Below are 17,387 nucleotides of genomic sequence, written 5' to 3' on the forward strand. Positions count from 1 at the left end.
TTCGTTAGGTGACTAAACAAAAATTATTACAGTTCGTTGATTTGAATGTAGTTATAGATTGTCTTTGCATGTTTGTTTAGTGATGTCATTTACAAAAAGCAAAAAAACCACAAACCAAAACAAAAACCCTAAAACATGACTCTGTTGGAATAACGGAGGGAGAAAAAGACTCATCTGGAGAAATTCAACGTTTTCTGTATCTATAATGAAATTACTTATCAATGATATGACATGTTGCATAATGGTTGAAATTTTGCTTGTCAGAAACACACACACACACACATAGACACACACACACACACACACACACACACTTTGTGGTCGAATTTACCCAGGTTTCATTTTAAATTATGTAGGTCTCTGAGCCATTTCCACCAAAATGTGGTAAAACGTAGAAGTTGGCAATTCAATTTTATTCAGCCTTTCAAGAAGGAAGGGCCAGATAAGCTTTGCTTGTTCGTGTCAGTGATAATATTCATCAGTGAGGCCTAAATCTAATTCTGTAGGCTTGCTCTTGCTTTGTTATACTGTCATTTCTGAACCTCAATCTCCTCTCCCTCTCTGTCTCTCTGTCTCTCTGTCTCTCTCTCTCTCTCTCTCTCTCTCTCCCTCTCTTTTTTTTTTAATCACAGCAAAAAGTTTCTTAAGAGCTTAACTTACAGCCAAGTGCCAGCTCCCCCATTTAATTTGTCCTCCTTCCCCACAGCCCTTGTACTCTGTGTTCAGGCAGAGGTGAGGCCAGTTCTCAGGGCCCGGCTCTCTGGACACCCTCAATGATGACCTCATTAGAGTCACAGATGTTTGCTGCACTTTGGGAGATGTGGAAAAAACAGAGCAGTAAACTAGGCCAGCTTGCAGTAAGGCTGTTACCCACAATTCAAGATAAAATGCTGGATAGTTCCCACTAGGTTCTGGTCGGCTAGGAAACGGCAACTTATTAATCTTGTGTCAGAGAGCCAGCTGCAGCCGTGGCAGTTACCATATTTCACCACCAACTCCATGTCTGGACAGCCATTGTCTTTTTTTTTTTTTTTTTTGAAAAAACTCTACAAATCAGCTGTGTACCCTTTCTCCTTCTCTCTCCTTCTCCTTTCCTTCTTTAACTTAGCAAAGCCCCCCACTTGTCCTCCCTGGAGAAACTGCACTGCAGCTTCCCTGGTAAGAGTTGGGGCACATGGTCGATCCTGTGGTTGGTTTACTAATTCAGAGAGACTGCTTACTATCCAACTTTAATGATATTCCCTCAGCATATCACTTTGGTTGCCTGGCGACCGGATTTGAGCTAGGCCTCTCATTTGATTCCCACACATCAGACCCTGAAAAGCACTTTTTTTCCCCCGTCCCTCAGCTTTTGATTCTTTCTGCTCTGAAACCCTTCCCCCTGCGGTGTCAGTATGGGTGGGCAGAGCAGTGGTAGAAGGAGGGCAAGGGTGAAGGGCGGCCTATAGCGCAATGGTCACACATCAAGGCCTCAAAACAAAGCCTCCAGGAACCCTTCCTGACGAACACAAATTCCCCTCAGAAAAAGCAAATTTGGCTTTCCCTTCATAGTGTGGGTGTCATTTTAAGACTTTGCTTAGATACTTTATTAAATCTGATGCTTTTCATTGTTTTTCATGGCGTTTCTCACAAAAGACTTCCTATTATCAACAAGTTGCTATTGGAGGAAGCAAGCAGATTATGAAGAACTGAAATAATCTAATAAACACTAGGCTTGCTTTTGGGTTTTGCTAGATTTTCATAGAACATACGTTAGGATAAGACTCACCTATCTTGATTTTGACAAGAAGGCACATTTTACCCACAAGGAGGAAATGCTGGATGCTAAAATCTGCATGTGAAAATCCAGTGTTATTACATGTGAAAATTTGCCTCTTGTTTTTTAAAGAAAAGTAGAGATGCTTTACCTATTTTGAAAAGCTCAAGTGAGGAAAGATGTAATGAACATATTTGTGTGTGTGTGTTTTATGGCTTCGGGCACTAAAGAAATGTACAAAAATAAAGTAAAAAGAAAATTCAGGGCTGGGGTTGTGACTCAGTGGCAGAGCGCTTGCCTGGCACGTATGAGGCACTGGGTTCAATTCTCAGCCTCATATATGAATAAATGAATAAACTAAAGGTTCATCAACATCTAAAAAAATTTTTAAAAATTCAAAATGAAACGTGTTTTGCCATAGCACTATTTAAATTATTTAAATTAAATTGTATGTGCAGTAATCATGTCCTCCAAACACCACAGACACACACACACACACATACACATGCACACACAGAGTTAAAGCTCTGAGCAAGTTGTCTTACTGATTCAAGTGCGTAGTCACATTTATAATATAGATTTCAAATACATAATAATATGTTTATGGTTTATGAATGTATATACATGCATGTCCATACATGTATTTGTTGGTTGTTCTGGAAACATCAACATTTTCATATTTATATCTTTTTTGATGATCAGTCTATTATATAAATGTAGTTCAAATATTCTTGGTAGAGTTTATTTTCTCCCAGATCCCTGAAGGATTTGCTCATACAATCCCATTCTCATGTGCAAATCCTCTGTGTATTGATAGGAGAATGAACTTCTAATTCCACACTAGAAATGAAAGTAGGATTCTTAACCTTTACTCTCTCGTTGTTGAACTTATATCAGGCTAACAAAACTTTTTCGCCCCTTTCTCAGCAATGATTAAAAGAGTGTACAAAGTTGCTCCTTTTCTACTAACCCTTTTGGGGCTTCTCCCCACAGGCTCACCCCCGACCTTCCTCCATTTGCTGTATTCACAGTATCTGTTACCTGTTCTGTTGCCACTCAGTCATGTACAGTTGAGGGAGTCAGTTTCCTACTGTACATTTCTATGTGCCAGCAAAGAATGTTTTCGGATTAGCATTTAAACTTCATTTTTCTTTCTGTTCAAAGTTTTAATTAATACATTATTTGCATTTTAGCTGTGCAGATGGGCAAAGCAGATATCTGTTTATAAATTCTATTGATTCAGTTATTTTAACATTTGGTAGTTGCATACTTCATGTATGCCAAGAACATTCTGGTTTTTGAAAATTCCATACATGGATTCGAATATAGATATAGATATCCCAGTGGATGCTGAATGTATACTGTATAAAATATTTTTGTGATAAGAACTACTAATTAAACAAGACAAGTAGGTGTGCTTCCTTTTTTTTTTCTTTTCTTTCTCCTTAATGGAATGAATGGTAGGTAAGACCAAAAAGATACTTTTAAAAATCCAGTCTAACCACACTAATGCCATCACCCCGTTTTGGGGCTGTGTTTAGGGAGGCATAGGAATAAGTCAAATAGAGAATGGCAGTTCTTTTTTGGGGGTGGGAAAACCATCTGGATACTCAGTGTAGAGTCAGTGGAATGACTTAAACAACTGAGGATGCTTCAGATATCTTAACTCCACTCCGACCCCCCAAAACTTGGAATCACAAATAAAAAGTAGATTTGAGTTTTTGTGACTATTCATTAGTAAGATGTTAAAAATGAATACTAGTAAATAGGTGTTGTGGTCATTCTTCAACTTAATGCAAAGTGTAACTGTTATTCTATTCACCCTTCCCTTACCTCCTCGCTCTTATTTGATCTGGACTAGGAACTAAAAAACAAACAAAAAACTCAGGAACGCCTCAAGAAAGATTGCTTTTAAACATTTTCAATTTGGTTTATATCAAGTTTCTAAAAATCCTGTGACAGAAACCTGATCGTGTCTAGTTGATTCTCAGTTGGCAGAGACTGGGTAGATAGGTGCTTCTGGAAGCTTGACTAAGCTGTTCTATGCACATTTCCCCCACCAGCAGTGAATCGCATAGGCTACTGGGCTTTCCTGGCTCTAGACCCCAGTTTGAACAACAGGGACAGAGTATAAGAGTAAGAAATGAGTGTTTCACTCTTTCCTTGCCTGGAGGACAAAACAGTCAAGTCTGAGTTTGAAAAAGTAAAGGTTTATTGCTCTCATTAGTAAGTGGATGGCCATCATCAAATTTAAAATCATTTTGTTATAGTTATGGTGATAAAGTGTGCATTGTGTAAGATAAGGTAATAGGGAGAAGTAAAATATTTTTTTTGATTCATGATGGTTGACTCCAAAGACTGCTACCTTTCTTAACTAACCACAATTTTTATTATAATTAATATATATGTATAGAATGGCTCCTATATGAAAAATAGTAAATATGCCACATTCCCAAGTAGAACCTAGCTATGATTTTTATATTATTCTTATGAATATATAATGCATCTCTAGATGATGCACTGTGTCATACAGGGAGAGAGACTAGGAGAAATGGAGTCACATTCTCATCCTACTCATGGTATTTTGAACCTCAATTTCCTTAAAAGCCAGGGATCTGGGTCACACAGAACACCTCAAGCAGTCCTTACTATCTGGCTCTTACTCTATGGTTCTGTGAGCTCTAGACCTTAATGATAGTTCCTATTCATTTGTCATAGAGAGAAAAAGAAGGATCCAGAGCCTTTGTGTGTGTGTGTATGCACCCTGCTCTGTGTGTATAACAACCACACCACATGGATATCTCAGCCTTGCTAACACGATACTACACCAGTGGTTCTACATGATGAATATCTATATGATCACAGCTTTAAAAACAAAGGCTCATGAAGAGGGAAAAGAAATGGAAAAAGAAACCACTACCCAATGTGGACTCCCAGAAGAAATCGGAAACCCCTCAATTTATTGCTCTTTGTGCATCTAAAAGCTTTTAAAAGTCAAAACAGCCTTCTTTCTGAACATTTCTAGTAGATCTCACAGTTCCTGTTGTTGCATGCAGTGAGTTTAAATTCTCAGCACAGATGAACACAGCCCAGCGGAAGTTCTAATCCTCAAAAAGTAGACAAATAACAGGGAAACTCCAACGGCCCCTTAATACAGCTGAGCTCTCAGGCCTCCCCGGGATGCGGGATTCTGAGTCGTGCTGGAGTTGGGGTTGCTATTTTGTTTGTCCCCATGAGCCCCACCTCGGCATACCGATGCACTGATGTAAGAATTCCAAATGAGCTTGCTCAGAAGGGCCCAGATTAGCCGGGTTGCTAGGATCTGGCCATTCCAACCCCCTTTTCCACTTCAGTGGACTGAGCTTTTGACACTATGAAAAGCACCATTTAAAATTAATTAAAGCTTCTTATTTGGTACCAAATCTCATCACTGCTGACTACATTTAATATGTTTTATGTGTGGTTTTAAGTCCCTGTCGCATCATGTGTCGCATGATCCTGCCATGAAGCAGCTGCAAATTAGAAACACAGAATTAGTTCTTCGGTATTTTATCTGATGTGCAAGTTAAACTGCAACGGCAGTATTCCTGATTTCCTTAAATGATAGCATGGTGTTTTCCGGAATCAAGGCAGGAGACCTGAGTTTTAGGCCTGCTCAGTCCCTAATTTGTTGCCAGGATGATGGGCAAGATCATACAGCTGTTTTTTGAAACTGCAGTTTCCTCATCTGTAAAAGAAAGGGGCTGGATGACAGTCTCAGAGTTGTTTTCCGATTGAACATTTTTGCATCCTGATTGTAGGGGCCAAGGCTGTGTGGTAGGTTAGACCCACAGGTTTGGGGCTCAAACAGATTTGGGATTATATTTTAGTTTAACAATTTATACTGTAGTACTGAGCAGAGCAAGTGACCTGACCTCTGGAAGCCTCAGTCTTACCAACTGTAAAATTGGATCATTAACAGCATCTCTTCACAAGGAGCACTGTAAAGATTAAACGAGACAATACATGTAAAAGCTAACCACAGTGCTTCTTCAACTACATCAAGCCCCCAGCCAGTGTGAACAGGTGTCACTATAAGAACTTCTTTAGGATTATTTATTACATTGCATTTGGATGCAATATCTTCAGCGCTCAGTCCTGTGAGTTCTCAACTCCCAAACATCTGCTATACATAATATCTTTAGATGGAAGACATTTGTCAGTTAAATGGGCCTCAGATTATTTTCCAGTCTATTAGCTTGAAATGGCTTATTAATAACTTTCTCCAAAAGTCAGAGGCCAACTTGTCCATCTCATTATTGTTTTTTTTTAAATAACTTGTGTCAATTAAATGACAATGGTAATAATTATAAAGATCTTTTAAAGAGCAGAGAGGTATTGTGGGTAAACAAAAAGGGGGTAAAATGATTAAAACTGCTTTTGTAAAACTACTCTGCGGTTTCCTCTACTTCCAGCACTCTTCATTATTATGGCACCATTTTTTCAACATGCCAAATTATGCATTTTGGGGGAGATGATGGCATCCCCCCAATCCTGTTTGCACTTTGTTTTAATAGGAAGGGGAAAATAAATTAAAGTCAGAAGAGTAATGATTAGTCTGAGTTGTATCTGAGAAGAATTTTGTCTCTGTGGAAGACAAAAGTGTTTTCTTTATTGGCTGGTGAATCAAATAGGAAGTATCTGCTTGTCTGGGTGCTATCTTAATGTATTCATAATCCAGCACTTGAATGTTTCTGGAGGAGTTAACAAAACATGCCATATTTGCTACCCATAAAAAAAAAAAACAAACAAAAAAAACCCTCTTAACATTTCAACAAATAGTGTGCTTCTTAAAGCACCTTTGTATCTTTGTGTTTGCATAGTTTTATCCTGCTCACATTCTGAAATACAGTTTTTAGAGAAGCATCAAAATAAGAATACCACTATGGGAGAAGACTGTGATACACAGGGAACTGTGGGGTGGCTTCATTCACCTGGTATAGCAGCCGAAACCCAGGGAAGCCACTCCATTAGTGCTATAAGCAAGGTCAGGAATCATCACATGTTTTAAACAAGTGACTTATTCAAACTGGAAAATTCTCTGCTTACAGTCGTTTGCTGAACTGTCCTGAACAAATATGCTCTTCAGAGCCGTTCCACCCAACTGAGGCTTGTGTTTTTTAGGTACTGATTGGCAAGTTAATCAGATTTGTGTTATGTCTTAATTATAAAAATTTTGGCACATGACTATAATAGAGCCTCAGTTTCTTCATCTGCAAAATGGGAAGCATAATAATGATATTTGATTTATGAGGTTGTGTTGTGATTTTTGTAACATATTTGCAGTGTCTACAATAGACACAGTGCCTGTCACATAGCGGGTCTTCAGTATGTGGTACTTCCCATCTCCATTATTACAGCAGAGCATTAAAGAGGGTTTAGATATTATTATGTATGGTCACAGAGTGCATCAGTTCTGCAACATCCTCACAAGCACTATGTGTGGTTTGGCTTACTGAGAAATCATAACAAAACCCTGAGAAGCATATGATTAGCTCAGAAAGCACCAGAATGCTTTCTCAGTGTAGGAGTACCACAAATACAAGAGGTTTTCTTGGAGAAGCAAATAAAACTATTGCTTTGCATAGAACCAGCCTTACCATTTAATAGCCAGCATACAGCTACTTTCAAAAGAAAGCCCCACTGTTCTGGACCTTTTGTTTCCTGGGTATGACTGAGAATCTCTGTGTATGACTGAGATCAACAGTCAGATATCCAGGAGCTGCAGATCTATTACGATTTTCCTCTAACGTTGCTGTGAGTAGCTTCGTAAAATGCTAAGGATGTTTGTGTGGTCCTCTACCTAAGTAAAAGCATTAATTAATAAAAAAATAAGTGAGGTGGGGAAAACTATACATTTATTAAGTAAACTTGAGAAAAGAAAGAGAAATAAAAAATGTTTATTTCCTTGGCATGCGACAGCAGAATATTCATTAAATTTAAATTTCATTTGTGTGTGTGTCTCTTTGTGTTTTTTTCTTCAATTTTCATCAGAAAATATTTTGGGAAACCTAACTTTCACTGACAAAAGATATGTTGTGTTCCTTAACATAGTTCTCTAAAAGTATATATATATATATATATATATATATATATATATATATATATATATATTTAGTGGCAACAGAGAACAATGTGGACAGGAGGTTTGGGAAAACATTTAAACATATCTCCAAATAGAACATTGAATTGCTCAGAGTTATTACGGATGAGAGCCCTTCTAATCTAAATATGTGCAAAAGTCTTGATCTATCACTCACCTAGCATTGCAATATGGAAAAAAAAAGAAAAAAAAAGTGTTAATTGCCTTTTTCTTCTTTTTAGTGGTTAAAAAACATATTTTAAACCAGACAGGAATAATCAAGTTACTGAAGGTCTTATAACAAGCAAACTGATTAATAAATGCTTCTATTTTTACCCTAAGAATTTATGATAGCATAAAGATAATTAATGACTATAGATCAACCTTTGGACCAGTAGCTATAGAAGAAATGAGGACAAAGTAACTCAATTTTATCTGTTACAGTTGGGTAAAAGGATTTCTCTCAAATAATCTCAACCCAGAGTCAAATATTGCTAAAAAAAGGGATCCAAACCATGTAACCAGAATATAGATGATTGGAGATTTTATAGGTAAAAATACTGAAAAGCAGTTATTTTCACATCATTTTTCAAATTAATGCTACTACCAGAGACTGTCTGAATGGAAGTGGTAAATCTAGTCTATCACTATTACACATCTTCAATCACTAATATTAAAATTAACTGTTATAGTTATAAGCAAATAATTGCCCAAAGAGAATTCAAAATCAAGTATAGGTTAGTTTGATATCTATCTGATCAATTTATTATTCCTCAGATGATGTATCTGTTTGCCATTACCTCCACCAATATCTCCCTGTCTATTAAGCACCATTTGAACACAGATTTGCCTCCACTAAATCTTTAAAGAGAAAAACAATGTAAGAACATGTTCTTCATTCCTGTCAGAACAGAATCAACAAGAGAATAATCCCTTGCTGCAGTTTCTTTCTTTCTTTTTTCCTAATTCCACCCCCCTACCCTTCCTTTCTACCCCAAAGACTAGGAAGTTTGCCTCTCTTGTTTTCCTAAACAACTCTTTGCAAAACATCACTCCCCTGTAGGCTTTAGGAAGTTTGTTGATCCTATCAGCTTAGGAGCAGTGACATTCACAGGAAGACCTTGTACCGGGGATCAATGTTTCCCTTCTGAAAGCTGAGGGAAGATATCAGAATCATTGGAGTATGACTGAGATTAAATAACTGGATTCTGGGAACTGATAGGTCAAATAGTATTTAATTCCCAAATTGCTAAAATAATTTCTACCTTGTGTCAATGGGCAAAATGCAGACTCAAATATTAGAGTAACTATGGATCCAGGTGAACTGCCCTGGTCTCTGAGAGGAGATCCAGCCTCTGTCTTTGAATTCACCATGGGAGATGAAGATTCTCAGAAGATTCTCATCTAAAAGGATAGGGTTGCAATCGTCTGAAGAATTTCAGTGATTTCACATTTAGAACTTGTTGAAAGACTTCAGATCTGAAAAGAGACTTGTTTCCTGTAAAACTGGATGAAATCTTCATTAGCTATTCAGAAAAAGGTGTTCCCAGGTTTTATCAATTGGAAAGGGGAGACAGGGAAGGAGTGCCATTGTACTGACATCAGATCTGAAACTACAGGAACATTTCACCTGCACCCAGAGCAGAAGGGAAGGAAATTCCCTTATTTGTTTGGAGGAATGACTCTGAGTTTCTGCTGTTTAATTTGGCAACTAGTGTAAATAGCTAGTATGGAGCAAGCAACTCTAGGGAAGAGTCCTTAGAACCAAGATAAGCAGAGTGTGTCTTCATTGTCTTCATGAAGGGACCAGAAGAAGACTAAAGGACAAGTTGAATTTTAATGATTTGTGAACTTAGTCTCTGTAACAGTACAAACAATAAATTTATTTTCTGATAACTAAAGAAACTAGCATCTTTTAATTCCATTAGCATAATGGACCTATGGTAGTAAAGGGCAGAGGAGTCCATCCATAAAAGAAATACAGAGAATCTTTCTTCTGAAGTGGACTATATTCTACTGAGCTCAAAATCTTCTATGCCCCATTCATCTTGTTTTCTAACCCCTCTAACTTCCAAGAAACCTGATACATTTCCTACCTTATAAGTACTCCTAGCCAAGAAGACTCTCCTTTATATTATCTGTATTTTCTTATTTAAGTAAGAATCAGAAAGCATCAAATCACAATGTGCATAGAATGGGTTCTACCTCATGCAGTTTCAACATGGATGGAACCCGAGGACAAAATTAAAATAGGAAAGGGAGCTAAATGTTCACAAGCCAGGTAAATGTTAAATAAACACAAGGGAAAACACTTAGCAAAATATAAGATGTGTTGCCAATTAAGGGATTATTTCAATTTAATTGCTTTATGTATTTATTTTCACTAGGAAATAAAATGGAGCCTTCCAGAAGCAGCTCTTACTTTACATTCATTAGTTGATAAAGTTGTATTTTGAGTTGAGGAAACTAAGAACTAAATACTTAAATAAAAGTAATGAAGGAAAAAATTAACTTTCAGGGATGTCAGATGGATTCTAAGTTTTTTGCAGGAATTTGAAATTATGTGGCCCAGCAGATTTTCTTCAGGTGACCTCTGCTTGACATCTAAGTCAGAATAAGTGGTTTTGGGTATCAGCTTCTTAAACGGACTTGATTTGCTAAGAAAGAAATCATTAAATCAAATATCAACCAACTTGCCATCATATATGAAGAGTAGACAGTCGGTGATATTGTTTAAAATCACCATTCCCATACCCCTCCTCCACCAATCCACTCCTCAGTGCAGAGGGAGAAAAAAGAAGAGGCCCTACTTAACTCAAGTTAATTCTGTTTAATTCCACATATTTTATCAAAATGTTTAATGTAGAGGTAATAATTTAGTTTAAAGATAGCTGTTGAGACAAACTAGATGTGTTAGAGAAGTTGATACCAAAAATGTTGAGTGTCAGTGAAACTCAGCTGAAAGCCAATAGGATTGGCCATCTAATGGCGATTAAGTATGCTATAAATTTAAATCTTTGAAATACTTGTTGAGATTTATTCAGGCAGACAAACAAAGATAACAAAAGTCTTTTGTGTGTTTGTCAGTCATTTCCACTCCTCTGTTGTTGTAGTGTCAAATAATGTCAGTTATTTAAGGGCAATTACTGTAATTTTAAATTCTCAACAAATTAAACTATAAAGACTAGAAGTCCAAGAAGGACCCTACTCATTTTTCAACTACCTTTTCCATCTTTTCCATTTTTAAAGGTGTTTTAATTGTCTGCATGTTTAGAAAGGAAAAAAAAATTTCTTCTTCTTTTTGTCTATGTTGCTTTTTTTTTTTTTAACCAGTTGTGTTTGGATATTTCTTTTTCATTGAGCTGTATTTTATAAATTTTCTTTCTAGTAGCTTCACATTTTTTTTCAGATGGGTAAGTGAAATTATTTTGATTAGACTTTATTCATTTCTTTATCATGCAGTAGCTATATTTTTAGTGTTCTTTTATATATTTATGTATATATTAATGAACTTATGTTACAATCCAGGAAAAAGAAAATGTCCATGAAAGCAGAGTTCAAGATGAGTGAGAAAATTATGCATTTAAGTCATGTTTGATAATAGATTGTTCTACCAATAAAAATCTTGAAAACAAAATGTAAGCATCGTTAATTTGAATGGGATCATTAAAGCTGTTTCATAAAATAATTTAAAGTGAAGCAAGAAAATAATTACCTCCCATCATTTTTGAGCTATATTGACAAAGTTTAAATGTTACATAATTTAGGAGGATGGATCCAATACATTTTATATTTCATGAGCTCTTTTTTTAAGATTTAGAGCAGCATCTAGAATTTCTTTGCGGTAATAAAGACAATGATCCATTATGTTCTTCTATTACTAATTATTCTGTAAAGATTGTCTGTTCCAAAAGATAATTAGAAAGGGTGAAATTTAATTCCATTAAACAGAACTCAACTGGGACATAATGAAATTTTGTTGTGGAGTTGAAGACTTTGAAGCCAAATAAAAAGCTTCTTTACATAGATAGAGCAAATGAGATTGTAAAACTCACACCTTATTCATTCAGGGCATGTTTAAGACGCAGTAGGGTAAGATAGTATATACTCATAATGAGTTTTAAGTGTTCACTTAACACAAACATTCATAAAGAATGTTTCTTTAAGTGAGAATTTTAGTGATGGACGCAGAGACTTTGGGACTCCAGATGTGTTCATTCATTAATTCAAGAAAGAATGTTTTGCATGGCAACTATGCACCTGACTAGACAAAATACTAAAGGTACCAAAAAAAAAAAAAACCCAGGGAGGCAGGGACTCTCATGAAAGAGCCCGTGATCTGGCCCTTGTCTGATGATCATTTGAGTCTATTTCATTTAGCAATACCATTTAAAATGTCTGCTGTGAAGACTTGAGCTTAATAGATTTTTATTAAGTTTTTGCTTTGTGTGGTTGAGAAGTTTATTTTCAAAAGAACTGATCACCCAGCACAGGCAAACATTTGCACTTAAAACTTCAATGAAATTCTAGTAGCGTCTTCAAGATACTTGATCACCTTCCTGAACAGTTGCCTGTCACTCTTAATCTGCCATTACACCCTTCTTGTCCCTGGATGTGTTAAAGAAGTTGATACCAAAAATGTTGAGAGTCAGTGAAACTCACTGACCCTGTCCCTAACTATTTAATACATCTTCCCCTCTAGAAGCAAGATGAGGGCAAATAACGTATTGGCTGTGCTCATGCCAAATATAGTAAGTACCTCGCACATAGTAGGTGCTTAGTGAGTAAATAAGGGGAAAAATGACCACAAGCTCTTGATGATAATGAACTTACATAGCAAAGACAATGATCACTCTAACCTATGAACAGGTGGAAAGAGCAACAAAGGATTTTGTGTTTCCAAAAGCACGTAGTTGTTAAAAAGCAGAAATGGGCTTTGAAGTCAGGTCTAAATGGCTCCAAAGACTTGTTCTTTCCAAAACTGAAAGAGTCATGCCACTGGAGGGGGCTGTAGGCAATAGAGAAGGTGAGCACAGCTGTTCTGGGTGGTGTTGTCTTTTGGAATAATAGAACATTTCCCTCTAGTTCTAAGTGAAGGCGAGTGGAGAATGAGCCCCTAATGGGGGTTATTTGAGTAATAGGAAGATGGACTAAGAGAAGTAGGCTGTACACAGAGAATACAGACTCTCGAAAAAGAAAAACAAAACCACTGTTACAGGGCTCTGCTTGCTAAATCTGGCAAAGAGAGGGGGATTCCCTAGTCCAAAGAAGGGTAAGGGAACACATTTCCCAATAAGGTCAAAATAACACTAGAGAAAGAAAGTTACTAAAGCCTTCTCTTCAGGTGTAAGAGATCTTTGGAATGGCTCTTATTTAATCAAGAGAAGGTGTATGAGTTAGTAAATTCTCTCCTCCAAAATCTACTTTCAATTATCAGTTTGGAATGACACTTTATTTCTTTGGTCCTTGAATTAATTGAAGCCCATAGTCCTTAAACATAAAGAATGATGATGCTGTAGCAGCTTAAATTTTGATTCAAGGTTATTTGTACCTGAAGAGACCAGGCTCTGAATGTCTGCCTGCCTGGTCATTCTCAATAGTCTCAAGACTACATCTATTTGGCCCCCCAAATAAAGAGGACCTTGTACTATATATCTGGGTCTCAGATAAAAACAAAATTTGTTGTGTTATACCCATCGAGGATGGTAAACTAGCTCTCTCCCTCTTTCTCTTTCCCCCTCTCTTTTTGTTCACAGATGGAAAATCTTATAGTTCTGTATGGAAGGTACCCAAAGATGACACCCTACACATCTTAACCCCTGAAACTGGAAATATGTTACATTAGGGTTGCAGACGTAGTTAAGTTTACTCATCAGCTGATCTTGCAATGGAGAGCGTGTCCAGGATTATTCATAGGGGCCCAGCATAAACACGAAGTCTCTATAAATGAAAGAGAAGCAGAAGAGTAAGAACCAGGTAGATGCAGATGGGAGAGTATTGGCCAGATGTTGTCAAATTCCAAAGAGGGAGGAAGAAGATAAGAAGTGTGATGGTCTCCAGAAGCTAGAGAAATTTAGATAAGGGATTCTGTCTTTGAATTTCCAGAAGGAAGGCAGCTTTGCCTAGATTTTAGCCCAGGAAGCCCATGGTAAACTTTTGGCTCTTATAAACATTAGATGATAAATTCATGTTACTTTTAGCTACCGAATTTCTAGTAATTTGTCATAACAGCAAGAGGAAACTAATACACCCTGGGAAATTGTATACCATTACAGTTCAGCGGACACCCCAAGAGCAGAGCAGATAAAGAAATTAGTTTGATGGTGACATTGTTTGTTGAGAGCCACAGCTGAAGGGGCCACAGCCCAAGGGGCCCCAGCAAACTTCCAGCTGCCAGTAAACTTCCAGCTGCCGGCTGATGATTGGCTCACAGCGGCCCCAGCAACATCTAGCTGATTGGCTCCTCTGCGGTGATGCTCATTGGGCTGTTTCCCTGTGGAAACACACAAACAGGCCCCCCGACTCCAGACAATCACTGGGTCAGGACCTTGGTTAATCTCTCTGGAATCCAAATCGGCTGCTGTTCTCCCTGTCTGTTCCTCAGATGCAAATAGTTTTTCCTCAGATGTGAGCGGTTTTTCTTCCGTCTCACTCATCTCCAGGGACAGGCAACTTAAAATAAAAGTGAAGCAAAACAAAAGAGGAATCTTAAAATGGCTACCCATCCTCTCGCCCTGCCCTCAGGGGCGAGCAGTTTACCTTATCACTTACCCTCAGTCGTTCCCTGTGCGGGCCACCAAATGCCACAGTCTGGCTGGGCACAATCAGGAGCCACTTGTCAAAAGAAACTAACTTTATTTTTAGAACCACACACGCCAAACAAAACAGCCTCTCAGGAAAAACCCTCAGAGCCCCAACTGCCACCACCGGCTTTCCACAAGCCTCTCTCTCCAACACAAGCCTCTCTCTCCACCTCCCCCAATCCTCCTGCTCTTGAGGCCGATTGGCTGGGTCACGTGGGCGGAGCCAAAAAAGTCCCCCAATGAGCAGCTCCGTGGTCTGAAAGGGCAGGGAAACAGCCCAATGAGCATCACCGCAGAGGAGCCAATCAGCTAGATGTTGCTGGGGCCGCTGTGAGCCAATCATCAGCCGGCAGCTGGAAGTTTGCTGGGGCCCCTTCGGCTGTGGCCCCTTCGGCTGTGGCTCTCAACAATTGTTTGACCACTGAAGTTCACCCCATCTCTGGGGAAGAAGGGCTAAACGCTCCCAACCAAAGAATCCTAAATAAATAAATAAATAAATTGAGAAGCAATGAGGGAATTTAGAAAACTACCTTTAGAACTCCACAGTAAAGAATGCTCCAAGCAAGATCCAGTGATGACTGCTAAAATTAGTAGATTAAACTTTAGTGAGAAGTGGATTTTTGCCTAGATTCAAATTATCTCCACACCCAAATATGTATTATTTACTGTTTTAACATCTATCTCCACAAATTCTCTGATATTTCTTCCTCTAAGAGGTGAGGATGGGCTCACCTCCTCTTCAAATATGGGTTGGGTTTAGGGACTTCCTGCTAACAATTGAGCATGGAAAGAGAAAAATGGTACCTTTAGAGTGGAGGAACTCAAATTGAGGGATGTTCTACAAAATACTTGAAAAGTACTCTTCAAAAGTGTCAAAGTCATGAAAATTAAGGAAAGACTACAACCATCACAAATTGAAGGAAACCAAACAACATGGCTATTCAATGCAACTCAGTAAAATAATTAGTGGAAAAACTGGTAAAACCTAATTAAGTCTGTAGATCAGTTAATCATATTGTACCAATGTTAATTTTTATAATTGTCATTATGGAAGTTAATTGAAAACTGGATGAAGAGTATGAGTTCTCCTTATATACTAACTTTGTGACTATTCCATTACTAGAAAACTATTTAAAAGTTAAAACCAGAACTTAAACTATACCACAGAGCAATAGTAACAAAAACAGCATGGTATTGGCACCAAAACAGACTGGTAGACCAATGGTACAGAATAGAAGACACAGAGATAAACCCATATAAATACAGTTATCTCATACTAGACAAAGATGCCAAAAACATATAAGAGTAAAGATAGCCTTTTCAACAAATGGTGCTGGGAAAACTGGAAATTCATATGTAATAAAATGAAATTAAGCCCCCATCTCTCACCATACACAAAACTCAACTCAAAGTGGATCAAGGACCTAGGAATTAGACCAGAGACCCTGCATCTAATAGAAGAAAAAGTAGGCCCAAATCTTCATCATGTCAGATTAGGCCCCTACTTCCTTAACAAGACTCCTAAAGCACAAGAAATAAAATCAAGAATCAATAAATGGGATGCATTTAAATTGAAAAGCTTCTTCTCAGTAAAAGGAATAATCAGTGAGGTGAACAGAGAGCCTACATCTTGGGAGCAAATTTTTACCACATGAAAATCAAATAGAGCACTACTCTCCCAGATATATAAAGAACTCAAAAAACTTAACACCAAAAAAAAACCCAAACAAACAAATAACCCAATCAAATAAGTGGGCCAAGGATCTGAACAGACACTTCTCATATATCAATAAATATATGAAAAAATGTTCAGCATCTCTAACAATTAGAGAAATGCAAATCAAAACTGCTCTAATATTTCATCTCACTCCAGTCAGAATGGCAGCGATTAAGAATATAAACAACAATAAGTGTCGGTAAGGACTTGGGGGAAAAGGCACACTCATACATTGCTGATGGGACTGCAAATTGGTGCAGCCAATATGGAAAGCAGTATGGAGATTCCTTGGAAAACTGGGAATGGAAACACCATTTGATCCAGCTATCCCACTCCTTGATATATCTATACCCAAGGAATTAAAAACTGCATACTACAGGGACATAACCACATCAATGTTTATAGCAGTACAATTCACAATAGCTAAATTATGGAACCAACCTATATGCCCTTAGGTAGATGAATGGATAAAGAAACTGTCATATATATCCACAGTGGAACCTTACTCAGCATTAAAAGAGAATAAAATCATGGCATTTGCAGGTAAATGGATGGAGCTGGAGAATATAATGCTACGCGAAGTAAGCCAATCTCAAAAACCAAAGGCCGAATGTTTTCTCTGATATATAGATGCTGATCAATAATGGGGGTTGGGGGGTAGCATGGGAGGAATGGAGGAACTTTAGATACCGCAAAGGGGTGGGAGGGAAAGAGAGGGGCATGGGGTAGGAAAAATGATGGAATGAGATGGACATCATTACCCTAAGTACATGTACGAAGACATGAATGGTGTGACTCTACTCTGTATACAACCAGAGACATGAAAAATTGTGCTCTCTATGTGTACTATGAATTGAAATGCATTCTGCTGAAATGTATAACAAATTAGAATAAATAAATAAATGTTTAAAAAACATAATTTGAAAGCAGAGAACTGAGGAAAATGTTAAATACAGTTGGCAGAAAAAATGATTGATAGCCTTACTACAA

This window comes from Marmota flaviventris, chromosome 8 (assembly GCF_047511675.1).
Source record: "Marmota flaviventris isolate mMarFla1 chromosome 8, mMarFla1.hap1, whole genome shotgun sequence".
Lineage (NCBI taxonomy): Eukaryota > Metazoa > Chordata > Mammalia > Rodentia > Sciuridae > Marmota > Marmota flaviventris.